The following is a 16,277-nucleotide window of genomic DNA, read 5'->3' on the forward strand; positions in this document are numbered from 1 at the left end:
ACAACAGAAACAGAAGAAAGAAACTACAATAGACAGCTACTACTCACCAAATTGAACAGAGGGGGAGAGATCAGCAAACGATAAACCAGAAATCTCAGCGAAATGGATACAGGCTGTGGAAGAACTCAAAACACAACTAAGAGAGGCTGAAGACAATTGGGAAAAGAACTTAAAAATTAAGATAAGTCATCTGGAAACAGAGGCACTTGAACTAAAACGAGAAAATAGTATCCTGAAAGCCAAAATCATCCAGCTGGAAAATGAGGCAAAGGAGATGAAAGATGAGGAAAAGGAGATGAAAGACAAGATAAAAAGGATGAAAGACGATCTTCAAAGAAAATCAGACCAGAAGGAAAAAGACGACCAAAAATCCAGAGATGAAATCCAATCTTTAAGAACCAGAGTAAAACAACTAGAATCAAGTGACCTCACAAGGCAGCAGGACACTATAAAACAAAACAAAAAGAATGAAAAAATTGAGGAAAATGTGAAGCATCTCATTCACAAAACAGAAGATTTAGAAAATCGTTCAAGAAGAGACAATTTAAGAATAATTGGACTACCAGAAGACCACGACAAAAGAAAAAGCCTGGACATAATACTAGAGGAAATTATCCAGGAAAACTGTCCCAAGATTCTAGAACAAGAGGGGAAAGTGGAGATTGAAAGAATCCACAGATCACCCCCTGTATTTAATCCCCAATTGACAACACCAAGAAATGTTATAGCCAAATTCAAAAACAATCAGATGAAAGAACAGGTATTGCAAGCTGCCAAGAAGAAGCCATTCAGATACCATGGAAACACGGTGAGGATAACACAGGATCTGTCTGCATCCACACTGAAGGACCAAAAGGCATGGAATATGATATTCCAGAAAGCAAGGGAACTGGGCCTACAGCCAAGAATAAAATACCCATCAAAACTGACTATATTCTTACAGGGGAAAGTATGGTCATTTAACACAACAGAAGAGTTCCAAGCATTCATAAATAAAAGACCAGACCTGAACAGAAAATTTGAAGTCCAACCACAGAACTCAAGAGAATCATCAAAAGGTAATTAAAAAAAGAGGGGAAAAACAACAATAACAAAAAAGAATTTTTTAAAAGAGACTCAATAAGTTAAATGATATTTATCCCTATAAGAAAAGAGGTCATTGGCAACTCTTAAAAATCTGTTGCTATCACCTAAGCAGCTAGAAGAACTACACTCAGAGGGAACAGTGACAAACTGTATAGGATGAAAGGACAAGACATAAATAGGTATATAGATATATGCATGCATAAATACATATATATGTGTATGTATATATGTATATATACATGACTAAAGCTAAAAAAGAAAAGAGGTTATGACTAAAAGAAATGGGAAAAGAAACAAATGGGGGTAAATTTATATGTCACAAAGAAGCTCATGGCGGAAGGGGATAGAACATCGATACACTGGAAGGGTAAAGAGGTTGGAGATAGGAAATACTCAACTCTTACATACTTTGAAACTGACCCAAAGAGGGAAGAACAATCTAATCCATTGGGGAAGAGAATAGATTTGCGCCCTATAGGGGAGTAGAAGGGTAAAAAACAGACTGATGGAGAGGGAAGCAGTACAAGGGAGGGAGAAGGGGGGGTTAAAAAGACTACAGCGGAAAATAAGGGAGGGAATAAAAAGGGAGGGGGTAGAAAGGGAAATACAAGGGGGACTGATTTAAAGTAAATCACTGGACTAAAAGGTAGAGCTGAAGAAGAAAGGTGAGAATTAGGAAAGGATAGCAAAATGCCAGGGAGTCCACAAGTGACAGTCATAACGTTGAACGTGAATGGGATGAACTCACCCATAAAACGTAGACAAATAGAAGAATGGATTAGAATCCAAAACCCTACCATATGTTGTCTTCAAGAAACACACATGAGGCGGGTAGTCACCCACAAGGTCAGAATTAATGGATGGAGTAAGACATTCTGGGCCTCAACTGACAGAAAGAAGGCAGGAGTGGCAATCATGATATCTGATGAAGCCAAAGCAAAAATAGACCTGATCAAAAGGGATAGGGAAGGTAATTATATTTTGTTAAAAGGGACTTTAGATAATGAGGAAATATCACTAATCAACATGTATGCACCAAATAATACAGCACCCAAATTTCTAATGGAGAAACTAGAAGAATTGAAGGAAGAAATAGACAGTAAAACTATATTAGTGGGAGACTTGAACCAACCATTATCAAATTTAGATAAATCAAATCAAAAAATAAATAAGAAAGAGTTAAAAGAAGTGAATGAAATCTTAGAAAAATTAGAATTAATAGACATATGGAGAAAAATAAATAGGGATAAAAGGGAATACACCTTCTTCTCAGCACCACATGGCACATTCACAAAGATTGACCATACATTAGTTCACAGAAACATGGCACACAACTGCAGAAAAGCAGAAATAATAAATGCAGCCTTTTCAGACCACAAGGCAATAAAAATAACGATCAGTAATGGTACATGGAAAACCAAATCAAAAACTAATTGGAAACTAAACAATATGATACTCCAAAATCGTTTAGTTAGAGAAGAAATCATAGAAACAATTAATAATTTCATCGAGGAAAATAACAATGGCGAGACATCCTTTCAAGCCTTGTGGGATGCAGCCAAAGCGGTAATCAGAGGTAAATTCATATCCCTGAGTGCATATATTAACAAACTAGGGAGAGCAGAGATCAATCAATTGGAAATGCAAATAAAAAAACTCAAAAGCAACCAAATTAAAAACCCCCAGCAGAAAACCAAACTAGAAATCCTAAAAATTAAGGGAGAAATTAATAAAATTGAAAGTGATAGAACTATTGATTTAATAAATAAGACAAGAAGCTGGTACTTTGAAAAAACAAACAAAATAGACAAAATACTGGTCAATCTAATTTAAAAAAGGAAGGAAGAAAAGCAAATTAACAGCATCAAAGATGAAAAGGGGGACATCACCTCTGATAAAGAAGAAATAATCCCATATCAGAAAATGAAATCCAACAGGCCATCAAAGAACTTCCTAAGAAAAAATCCCCAGGGCCTGATGGATTCACCAGTAAATTCTATCAAACATTCAGAGAACAGTTAGTCCCAATACTATACAAACTATTTGACATAATAAGCAAAGAGGGAGTTCTACCAAACTCCTTTTATGACACAAATATGGTACTGATTCCAAAACCAGGCAGGTCAAAAACAGAGAAAGAAAACTATAGACCAATCTCCCTAATGAATATAGATGCAAAAATCTTAAATAGGATACTAGCTAAAAGACTCCAGCAAGTGATCAGAAGGGTCATCCACCATGATCAAGTAGGATTTATACCAGGGATGCAGGGCTGGTTCAATATTAGGAAAACCATCCACATAATTGACCACATCAACAAGCAAACCAACAAGAACCACATGGTTATCTCAATAGACGCAAGAAAAAGCCTTTGATAAAATACAACACCCATTCCTACTAAAAACACTAGAAAGCATAGGAATAGAAGAGTCGTTCCTAAAAATAATAAACAGTATATATCTAAAACCATCAGCTAATATCATCTGCAATGGGGATAAACTAGATGCATTCCCAATAAGATCAGGAATGAAACAAGGATGCCCATTATCACCTCTATTATTTGACATTGTACTAGAAACACTAGCAGTAGCAATTAGAGAAGAAAAAGAAATTGAAGGCATCAAAATAGGCAAGGAGGAGACCAAGTTATCACTCTTTGCAGATGACATGATGGTCTACTTAAAGAATCCTAGAGATTCAACCAAAAAGCTAATTGAAATAATCAACAATTTTAGCAAAGTTGCAGGATACAAAATAAAGCCACATAAGTCATCAGCTTTTCTATATATCTCCAACACAGCTCAGCAGCAAGAACTAGAAAGAGAAATCCCATTCAAAATCACCTTAGACAAAATAAAATACCTAGGAATCTACCTCCCAAGACAAACACAGGAACTATATGAACATAACTACAAAACACTCACCACACAACTAAAATTAGACTTGAGCAATTGAAAAAACATTAACTGCTCATGGATAGGATGAGCCAATATAATAAAAATGACCATCCTACCCAAACTTATTTATCTATTTAGTGCCATACCCATGGAACTCCCAAAAAAATGTCTTTACTGATTTAGAAAAAACCATTACAAAGTTCATTTGAAATAACAAAAGATCAAGGATATCCAGGGAAATAATGAAAAAAAAACACAAATGAGGGGGGCCTTGCAGTTCCAGAACTCAAACTATATTACAAAGCAGCAGTCATCAAAACAATTTGGTACTGGCTAAGAGACAGAAAGGAGGATCAATGGAATAGACTCGGGATAAGTGACCTCAGCAAGACAGTCTATGACAAACCCAAAGATCCCAGGTTTTGGGACAAAAATCCACTATTTCATAAAAACTGCTGGGAAAATTGGAAGACAGTGTGGGAGAGATTAGGAATTGATCAACACCTGACACCCTACACCAAGATAAATTCAAAATGGGTGAATGACTTAAACATAAAGAAGGAAACCATAAGTAAATTGGGTAAACACAGAATAGTATACATGTCAGACCTTTGGGAGGGGAAAGGCTTTAAAACTAAGCAAGACATAGAAAGAATCACAAAATGTAAAATAAATAATTTTGACTACATCAAATTAAAAAGCTTTTGTACAAACAAAACCAATGTAACTAAAATCAGAAGGAAAACAAATTGGGAAAAAATCTTCATAAAAACCTCTGACAAAGGTTTAATTACTCAAATTTATAAAGAGATAAATCAATTGTACAAAAAATCAAGCCATTCCCCAATTGATAAATGGGCAAGGGACATGGATAGGCAGTTCTCGGATAAAGAAATCAAAACTATTAATAAGCACATGAAGAAGTGTTCTAAATCTCTTATAATCAGAGAGATGCAAATCAAAACAACTCTGAGGTATCACCTCACACCTAGCAGATTGGCTAACATGACAGCTATGGAAAGTAATGAATGCTGGAGGGGATGTGGCAAAGTAGGGACATTAATTCATTGCTGGTGGAGTTGTGAACTGATCCAACCATTCTGGAGGGCAATTTGGAACTATGCCCAAAGGGCGACAAAAGAATGTCTACCCTTTGATCCAGCCATAGCACTGCTTGGTCTGTACCCCAAAGAGATAATGGACAAAAAGTCTTGTACAAAAATATTCATAGCTGCGCTCTTTGTGGTGGCCAAAAACTGGAAAACGAGGGGATGCCCATCAATTGGGGAATGGCTGAACATATTGTGGTATATGTTGGTGATGGAATATTATTGTGCAAAAAGGAATAATAAAGTGGAGGAATTCCATGGAGACTGGAACAACCTCCAGGAAGTGATGCAGAGCGAGAGGAGCAGAATCAGGAGAACATTGTACACAGAGACAAACACACTGTGGTATAATTGAACATAATTGACTTCTCCATTAGTGGAGGTGTAATGTCCCTGAACAATCTGCAGGGATCTAGGAGAAAAAACACTATCCATAAGCAGAGGACAAACTGTGGGAGTAGAAACACTGAAGAAAAGCAACTGCCTGACTACAGTGGTTGAGGGGACATGACAGAGGAGAGACACTAAATGAACACTCTAATGCAAATATTAACAACATGGCAATGGGTTAGAATCAAGAACACATATGATACCCAGTGGAATCACACGTCAGCTATGGGGGGTGAGGGGGAGGAAAAAAAATGATCTTTGTCTTTAATGAATAATGCATGGAAATGATCAAATAAAATACTATAAAATTTTAAAAAATTTTGCACAAATAAACTCGGGCTTTCCACGTAACCCTAGGGCAAATGACTCCATGTATTCTGAGAGCCCTTCCAGGTGAAAGCAAAGATATGCCTGGAGTTCTCACGTATGGAAATGGAAAAGAAGGCTGAGCACAAGTCCACTACTGTAAAGTATGTAGCTATGCTAGGAATAGAGGAAATAATAGTATTTATGTTGGAAACTACAATGTCTCTTTATAATGTAGTTGTTCACAACCCTCAGATCCTGTATGAATCTATAGAGGTGCTTGCCATTGGGCCCCCTTTTTGGTTTTTTAATGGCCAGGATGGGCATGTTGTATTCAGATTTACAAGGGATTATTATTCCCTGTGCAATTAATGAGTTTGTTACTGGGGTAATACCCTCTATTGCCTCTTTTGAGAGGGGATACTGAGGAATGGAAGGAGGTGAGCTAGATTTAGTTTTAATCTGCACAGAAATAGCTATTTTAAGTAGGCCTACATCAGAGAAGATGTGGCCCAAAGAGACTCTGGTATATCCGTAGGTATTACAAAGGTGGGATACTCCTTCCTCTCCTGACTCTGAGAGAACTTTAGGGAGTAAATTTAAAGATTCCTTAGGTATTTCCAAAGATAAGAAACCATCTGGGGAGCAAGTTCTTGTGGCTCTGAGTTTGCATAAAAGGTCCCTCCCCATCAAATTTAAAGGGGAGTCAGGCATCAAAAGGGAGGAACATTGTACCTCTAGGGGTCCTATGGATACCATTGCAGGGGAAAGTTTTTTAATCCTTTGGGGTATTCCTGACACTTCCATTACATTCTCTGAGCCAACAGAATAACAATCTAAATCAGGTGTACTCTTTAAAACAGTCCTGGAAGCTCCAGTGTCTAAAATGCAATCATAATAGGTATTACCCACCTTTAAGGTAACATGGGGTTCATTAGTATGGGGGGGGCAGTGGATGGGGACAATGGGTAGTAAGACATCAGGGTCTGGAAAATCAAAGGTTGTATCCTCCAATTCCTGTGCCCCAACCACCCACACACACACACCTTCATAGTATTTGGGAAGTTCCTTGGGCACCTCCCTGAAGGACACCCCCCAAGGGACATTAGCACCCCAAGTGTTTTTTGGATGAGCACCACTTAAGTTATATTGTTGTGGAGTCATTTGGTTTGAGTTATCATTTTCCCAATATCTAGTCCTATAGTTATCATTCCTAAAGTTGTTGTTTCCATTATCATTATTATAGTTATTTTTGTAATTATCACTTCTGTAGATGTTATTAAACTGCAGATTCCTTCTGATAACCTTGAATAAAGTTCTACACTCTATCATTTTGTGGTCCTTCTTCTCACAGAATTGGCAGGTAATGGATCGATGGAGAGGGGCAAGTGCCATTGGTTGAGTGTCATGCCCACTTTCCATTTTAGCCATCTTATCTTTTAAACATCTCAGTTCTTTCTTTATTTCCTTTATTTCCTTCATGAGATCACTATTTTCTTCCTCCTTTTCTTTGTTTCCCTTTAAAACATATAGAACTGTTTTCCACAATTCTTCAAGTTCCATCTGTAATTATAAAGGATAATTTTAGCATTGTGATTGTGAACTTTAAAACTATTCCACCCTGATCAGACCATTCTTTAGAAGATCTGATTTAGCTATTTCCTGATCAATAACAATGGAGATACTTGGAATAACAGAATCAGGTCTTTGAAACTCCACATTCTCCATCCTACTCAGTTTAACAAGATTTTGAAAGGTCTGCATCAAACTTAAGATTTAATTATCTGAGGAGATGGCCTTCAACAGACATGTGCAAAAAAAGGACAGACCTCTGGGCTCTCCTAAGTCAAGCTAAGTCCTCATTGGTATAGATAAGAGGCAGAAAATTGATGTAAAAACATCCATATAAGGCACGTCATGGGCTGCCTCTCGTTCTTTCCCTGGAGAGACAACTCTGGCTGGCAGCGTGCTAAGTGTTCTGACTTCTTGGAGTGTTGGGTGGTGAGTTTTGCCCTAGAGCTGATTTCAGGTTTCAGCATCTTAGCTAAGCCTCTTTGGAGGTCAGGCTGATTCTTTCCTCCTTCACACTCAAAACCTTACTTTCTAAATCTCCTATCTTCCTGCTCGGTACTATCCCCTTTCCTTCCTCCTTCTTCTTAAAATCTTCTCTATTATATCAATTAAATCACCATAAAATTTGGCAGCTGATGTGGGTATTTTATTATTTGGAATTTCTCTTGGCAACCAATTAAATTTAATATTAAATTTAGATTTTTTTTAGTCTCAACCATTATTTTACCCTTTACATGACCTAAACTATATTAATTATTGGCCACCATGAGATATCCCAAATAAAATACCCAAGTCAGCTGGAAATTTATGGTGATTTAATTAATATAGTGGAAAGAAATTAAGAAGAAGGGAGAAGGAAAGGGTGTAAGGTTTCTCCCGCCTGACTTGTGCCAGGGGGAAGATTAGAGGCTCTAGGAAGTTAAGTTTTGGAGAGTAAAGGAGGAAGGAATCATCCTGAACTCCTAGAGGGCTTAGCCAAGATGCCGGAACCTGAATTAGCTCAAGGGCAAACTCACCACCAAAACCCAGACAAATAGCTGCCACCATGCCAAGATGTTGGAATGCTTAGCATGCTGCCAGCCAGAGCCTCATCCCTAGGGAAACAGACTGATGAGAGGAAGCCCCATGAAAAATCTAGACGATTATACCTCACTTTCCTGTGATTCCTCTGCACCAATGGTAGCCAAAGCGTGACTTGGGACAGCCCAGGGGTCTGTCAGCTGTTTCTGATTTGTCATTTTCTCTATCAAAGGCCATCCTCCTAAACACTCAATCCTCAAGCATGGTTACAGACATTCCTGATTTTGTTAGACAAAGCATATTCATTGTTACAAATCAGGATATAGCTAAATTCAATCTTCACAAACCTAAACTGGATAGTCCAGGTGAGGAGTTGCCCCTGTTCTCCCTTTTTTCCCCAGAAGAGAGGATTTTTTCCCCTAGAAATATCAAATGTCCAGAAAAGACTATAGAGAGAAGGGAAGAGAGGAAAAAGTTAGGTGTCTATCAAAGGTAGTGTAGATCTGGAGTCAGAAGGGATTGAATGAAAAGGAAACATTATGGGGGAAGTGATCTTCCAGCATTTAATTAATTAAGGTAGAGAAAGGTATATGAGTATTTATTAAGCACCTGCTGTGTGTCAAGCACTGTGCTAAGTGATTTACAAATATTATTTCATTTGATTATAATGAGCATTTGTGAAGCAACTACTGTATGGAGGAGACAATGTATACAATCATAGATATATAGAGATGTAGATGCAGCTCCATAGATATATTAAAAGGGAATCTTAAGAAAGGAAGGTATGTGGATCTAGAGCAAACAAGAAAGGCTTCATGTTGAAGGTGATAACTGAACTGAGTCTTGAAGGATACTAGGGATTCTAAAAGAGGGTGAGGGGAGGATCCATACCAGGCATGAAAAACAACATGGGCAAAGGCAGAGAGATGGAAGGTAAAACATAATGCAGGAGAAACAGTTAGGAGGCAGAGTAGGCAGAACCATAGCATGTTTGTAATGTATAATAAGGCTAGAAAGGTAGGAAGAGCTAAGTCTTAAGGGGATTTAAATAACAAATGGAGAAGTTTATATTTTATTCTAGAAGTATAATAGAGAAGCCCTGGAGTTTATTGAATAGGCAATATGGTCATGACTGCATTTTTTGAAAAGTACTTTGGTCTTTGGGGAGAATGAATCAGAATGAGGAGAGAATATGTCAAGGAGGCAAGTAAAAGAGATCTGAACTAAGATAGTGGCTAAATTTTTGTCTTTTAGAAAAAAATCAGCAAACATCTATTTTCTTTCCCTCCCACAAACCCCCTCAGAGGAAAAAATGAAAAAGAAAACTCTTATAACAAATATGAAGATTCAAAACAAATGTACACAGTGATCAGGTCCAAAACCTCTCCCTTTTGACATCTTTCATTCATCTGTCAGAAGGAATAGGTAGCATACTTCATCATTGGACCCCTGGAATCATGACTGGTCACTGCATTAGAGTTCTCATATCTTCCAAAGTTATTTGTCTATACAGTATTGCTATTATAGAAATTGATCCCCTTGTTCAGTTCAGTTCATTCTGCAAAAGTTTATACAAGTCTTCCCAGATTTCTCTGAAACCACCCTTTCACCATTTCTTAGAGTATAGAAGTATGCCATTATGTACGTATGCTATTGTATGTCATTCATCCCTGAGTTGATGAGATTTTTGTTATTTTTCCAGCTCTTTCTCATTACAAAAAGAGTTGCTATTTTGGGGTACATATGAGTCCTTTTCCTGTTCCTTTGGTCTTTTGGGGATATGGGTCTAGTAGCAATATCATGGGTCAAAGGGTTTAATAATGTTTTTAAACATAAAGCTGCCAAAGAACTCTTCCTTCTCAGATAGAAGTTAGCTAACCAATTTCCAAGTGCTGTTTCCTACTGGAATTTTCTCTGAAACTTTTGAGTGACCAAATGGTCAGGTAATTCACAGAGCACACCCTCAGTTGATTCTTCCAGCCTAGTTCCACTTTGGGGTTCATGGGGTGCTCCGGGAGGGGTAGCACCGTTGGTAAGGAGGGCTTGTCATGCCCTCCTAGGGCAGTTCTCCAGCCTCTGACCCCCACCTGACACCTAGCTCTCACTTCTGGCTCCCAGTAGCTGCTAGCATGCGGTAGCGGCCACACCCCAGGCAACGGCTTCGACAAGCCGGCTAAACCTTGTGAGGGTAGCCATCAGGTCGTCGACCCCTGGTGAACCAGGGCTTTGCTCACCCAGCATGTGAAGACTGCTTCGGCTGAACAGACAGAAGAAACCAATAAGAAGATTCAACAGCTGAGAGGGCGACGCAGCAAAGCACTGTGAAGTGCTTAGGGTGTGTTGGAGCACAAAAGACAACACGGTCATCCAATGCAGCTGAGGAAGTCTCCAGGCGTAACAATTTTTCGTGCCACTGGACCCTGGCTTCCGACGCCGAGAGAGTGGGACTGTCTCTGTGCATCGACTTTTCCACTTAAATCTTTTTTCATGCAAAAATGTCTTTATGCACGCTCATCTATTCCAACCCTGCCTACCCTTTTCAAGACCTGCGGCAATGGGGGAGTGGTGACACAACAAGTGGAGGTGACCACTGGCAGTTGTAGTCACGATCCTGCATGTAGGCAGCCCATGGATCAGTGGTCGTTCAGCCCTGGGGCAGCAGAGACATTCGGCAGCATCCTGGGTGACTGAGCAGCCCTCTCTAGGACAGCACTGCTCACCCTAATCAAGGGAGGGGACTAGAAAAGGTGTCCCAAATATTGCCTGCCCTACAAATACCCAGTCAGCACACCAAGGCTGATGGGTCATCCCTTTAAATGGTCAAAACCAAAGAAAACAAAACACAAAGAGACTCCTACTAGGATCATGGAACATCAGGACATTACTTGATAGAGAGAATACCCCAAGACCTGAGAGAAGAACAGCTCTAATCGGTAAAGAACTGATGCGATATAACATTGACATTGCAGGCTTAAGTGAAATACACTTACCACAAGAGAGATCACTCAGCGAACCCACCACTGGATACACCTTCTTCTGGAAAGGTAGAGCCACAAGTGAAGACAGAATCCATGGTGTTGGCCTGGCTATCAAGAACAGCTTGCTCAAACAGCTGCCAGACTTGCCTGTGGGCATCAGTGAGAGGCTCATGAAGATCCATTTGCCTCTCAGCAAAGACAGGTATGCCACAATCATTAGCACATATGCCCCAACACTGACCAGCACAGAGGAGACCATCAAGTAGTTCTACTCTGACCTGAGTGCCGTCCTGCACTCAGTGCCCACAAATGACAAGCTGATACTACTGGGAGACTTCAACACCTGTGTTGGCCAGGACCATGAAAGATGGAAAGGAGTGCTCAGCAAACACGGCATGGGTAAAATGAACAACAACGGCCTACTGCTACCCAGCAAATGCTCAGAGTTCGAACTCACCATCACGAACACTGTGTTAGAATGGCAAACAAATATAAAACAACATGGATGCACCCAAGATCAAAACAGTGGCATCTCATTTACTACATCATTGTACGCCTGCGAGACATCCAGGATTTAAAGATCACCAGAGCCATGAGAGGAGCCGAATGCTGGACAGACCACCGATTGGTTAGAGGGACTCTTCAAATGCGCATTGCGCCTCACCATCCAAAACGCACCCAGTTTGCGCATCTTGCAACGTGAGTCATCTCAGAGATCCATTTTATCTGCAAACATTCCAGTCCTGTCTGGACAACAAGCTGTCTGCCAAGGGACCACTCACTGGAAGCCCAACCAAGAAATGGAACCAATTCAGAGACGTGGTGACGGAAACATCAAAGGCAGTCCTAGGCCCCAGACAATGCAACCACCAGGACTGGTTCGACGAGAACAACACTGCTATTGAAGACCTATTGAGCAAAAAGAACAAAGCCTTTATGGAGTGACAAAATAACCCAAACTCTGCTCCTAAAAAGGACAGATTTAAGTCTCTCCAAGCCACAGCGCAGTGTAAGATCAGGAAGATGCAAGACCGATGGTGGGGAAAAAAGGCAGAAGAAATCCAGTGCTTTGCTGACACAAAAAACTATAAACAATTTTTCAGAGCCCTCAAGACTGTCTATGGGCCATTAAAACCCACCACCACTCCCTTGCTATCCTCTGACGGTGACACTTTCATAAAAGACAACAAAGGCATCAGCAACAGGTGGAAAGAACACTTCAGCCGGCTCTTCAACCTACCCTCCTCAGTCGACCAAAGTGCCCTTGACCAGATCCCCCAAAACCGCATCATCGAGCAACTTGACATCCCTCCTTCATTAGAAGAAGTCCAAAAAGCCATTAAACAAATGAGTGCAGGCAAGGCACCCGGTAAAGACGGGATCCCAACTGAGGTATACAAGGCCTTAAAGGGAAAGGTGCTCCAGGCATTCCACATAGTGCTGACCAGCATATGGGAAGAGGAAGACATGCCCCCAGAACTCAGAGATGCCTCCATCGTAGCCCTATACAAGAACAAAGGCTCACGAGCAGCCTGTGACAACTACAGAGGCATCTCACTACTCTCCACTGCTGGAAAGATCCTCATCCTTGTTATACTCAACAGACTCCTGTCATCTATTTCAGAGCAGAATCACAATGTGGTTTTCGACCAAATCGCAGCACCATCAACATGGTATTCATGGTGAGGCAAATGTAGGAAAAATGCCTTGAGCAAAACCTGAGTCTCTACATTGTCTTCATAGACCTGACGAAGGCGTTCGACATAGTGAATAGGGACGCATTGTGGGTGATCCTCAGCAAGCTCGGTTGCCCAGCAAAATTTGTCAAACTGATCCAGCTCTTTCATGTCGATATGATAGGGGAAGTCCTATCTGGTGGAGAGACTTCTGATCGCTTCAACATCTCCAATGGCGTGAAACAAGGCTGTGCCCATGCCCCATGTGTCACAAACTTTGCACCTCAGTCTTTGGACTTCAAAGCCACATGAGGGTCCATCAATAGATGATAATGCACAAAGACAATCATCATTCTCAGCTTCTGAGAGACTACTACTAGTTCCACTTTAAATTTTTCTCTAGTCACCCAATTGTTTTATATCTTCTTCCATTACTCTTGTAAGCTTTATACCTGGCATCTTCTCCAGATGTCAATAGCTCCTTTTGAATTTTAATGTCAAACATTAAATTTCACATGCACCTCCCATATTTTCAGAAGATTAATCCATAAAGGCAATTTTTAAGCAACTTGTTATAACTTGTTAAATATTAAACATGAAATATTGTGCCACTATGATACAATAAAGCAATGGTCTAGGCAAGTGAAATGAAGCAAACATTCAATTAAGTGCAATATGGCATGGTCGGCATTTAATTTATAAACAACTGGTAAATCATTAAACAACATTGATAAAGGTGGAAAATAGAACATTGAGAGGCAAGAACAAATGCAAAACAAAAGCAAAAGCTATTAAAAAGGAACTTTAAAATCAGGCTATGAAATTTTAGCAAAAAAAGGAATGAAAGTTTAATGAATGTGATGTTTCAAGTTTTGTTAACTCATAACTGTACATTATAGGTTTTATCTTTTTTCTTCTGGTTTTGTTGTGATTTTACCATGCTCATTTTCTATTTGGTTGGATTGATTTTCTGCCCTCTTCTTTTTAATCAGATTAGCTAAAGTTTTATCAATTTTATTAGTCTTTTCAAAGACCCAGCTTTTAGTTTTCTTATTTCTATGATGTTTTTGGATTCCAACTTGTTTATTGCTCTTTTAATTTTTTAATGTTAATTTTTGTTTTGTTAGATAGCAGATTGTAATTCTTGGGGTTTTTATATTCGTTTGATGCATAATTTTTTCCAGCTCCTCATTTTAAATACATCTTCGTTTTTTAAATTTACTTCTATTAAACAACAAAATGTGAGTTTTATTTCTAATGTAGCTTGTTACTCTTTATTTTATTGGATTATTTAATCCATTCACATTTAAAGTTATGTAAGGTGGGTTAGTGTTTTCTTCCTTTTGTCTTGAATATTTAGTTTTTTTCAAGTTATAGCTTTTTCCCTCCTCTACTATAAACACAATACTGTGTCTTCATTTGTCAGTTAAAAAACACTAAAGTTCCTTTTTACTGGGCACTATATAATAAACTAAGTTTAATTTTTATTAAGTTGACCCTGGTCCCACTGGCTCTCTTCTCCTTATTTCTGATTCTCCTCTCCTATTACCCTTTTCTCTTTGGAGTTTTGCTTAATGGTTTTTTTCTTTCCTTCTTTTATCTAGTTCCTTAATTCTTCCTCTCTCTTTTTTCTACCCAGTTAAATAAAATCCTCTTTTCTCTCCTTCTACTCAGCTTGTTCTATTCATTGGGTTTTTTAAAAAATTCATTTTCTGCACCTCTTCCCAGAGAAGATTTTTCTTCTTCAATCTCTTCCCTATTCTGTTCTCTCCAAATTATTAATTATTAAATTAATTAAATTAACTATTCCAAATTCTATTCTTTGGCTCATAACTTGTATCTAGTCTTTCTCTACTCTCTATGTTCCTTATGGAATCAAAACTTCCAAGGTATCCAATTTGGGCTCTCCCATCCAAATAGTTTCTTCCCCTGCGTTGTAGAGTTCATCCCATACACCCCTTTTTTCCATTGTCTCTTATCCAGAAAAATGCCAATTCTTGAAGATAATATAGAAGATACTATCCCATGGCAGGGCACCTCCCCCATGTCCCCAATTATGTAATCCACCATTGACCTATGTCCTCTCCCTGGTCACACATCTTCCCTATTTGCCTCAAAATCTTCTCCTTTGTTCCATGTCCCCTACTCCTCCAGGCACCAGTAGCCCCTCGAAGCTCTGACACCTCTACTCCTGCCCCACCACAGTGAGGATTAATGGTCTCTGTAAGCACCAAACCCCTTTAGTTCTTTGATCTCCATGGCATTGGAAGAAAGTGGGAAGAGAGGTGATCTGTGGAGTTTTTTGTTAAAAAAAAACTTTACCTTCTTCTTTGCATTAATACTAAGTATAAGTACCAAGGCAGAAGAATGGTAAGGCAATTGGGATCAAGTGGCTTGTGTAGGTTCACACAGCTAGGAAGTAGCTGAGGCTAGATTGAACCCAGGCTGTACCCGTCCCCCATCTCTGGGCCTGGTTCTCTATCCACTGAGCCATCTAGCTGCTCCAGTGTTTAGTTTTATTGCAAATCCATAGATCAGATCAGTTAATTCAACCTCTCTTCCAGGAGCTGATAGGCAATGTGGAAGGGAGTGCTTAGTGAGCATGAGATAGGCATTAGTTCATGAAGTTTTTGCCATCTTTGGGTTCTTGGTATCCTAGATAATAGAGACAAATGAAACTTTTATCTCTGGTACATTTCTGTTTTGGAGATGTTTGAGAGATTGTAAGGATCAGAAAAAAAATACCTTTTATTTGGTCATGTGATTCAAATCATTCTAATTTTTATTAGGTTGGTTTTTTTTTTCATATCAACCCCAAATCTATGTCCTTATATCTTCCATGACTGGTCCTAATGCTACTCCATAATAATAAGCAAAAGAAGTATAATTTCCCATTCTGCTTTATAGCTTTTTTAATCTGTAATGACAACAATAATAGGGGAGAGTTGAACTGAGAGACTCACAGGAGAAAGCAGAAGAGAGTTCAATGTAGTTCAGAAACAAAATTCAGCATTTAGCAGATAATAAAAAAAATATCCATTAACAGGAACTCTAACAAGAGTTCAAAGGAGAGACATTTTTAGCCAACACCCGGGTAATTTCTGATATAGCCTGACTAAAAAGAGCTTCAGACTTATTGACTGAAAATGCTAATTTGAGAATAATTTTTGCCTTTCCTACTGTAAAGAAACTTTCTAGTCACTAGTTACTGTGACAAGGAAATCACTTTAAAAGACTGATATA

Source organism: Monodelphis domestica, chromosome 3, assembly GCF_027887165.1.
Source record: "Monodelphis domestica isolate mMonDom1 chromosome 3, mMonDom1.pri, whole genome shotgun sequence".
NCBI classification, from domain to species: Eukaryota; Metazoa; Chordata; class Mammalia; order Didelphimorphia; family Didelphidae; genus Monodelphis; species Monodelphis domestica.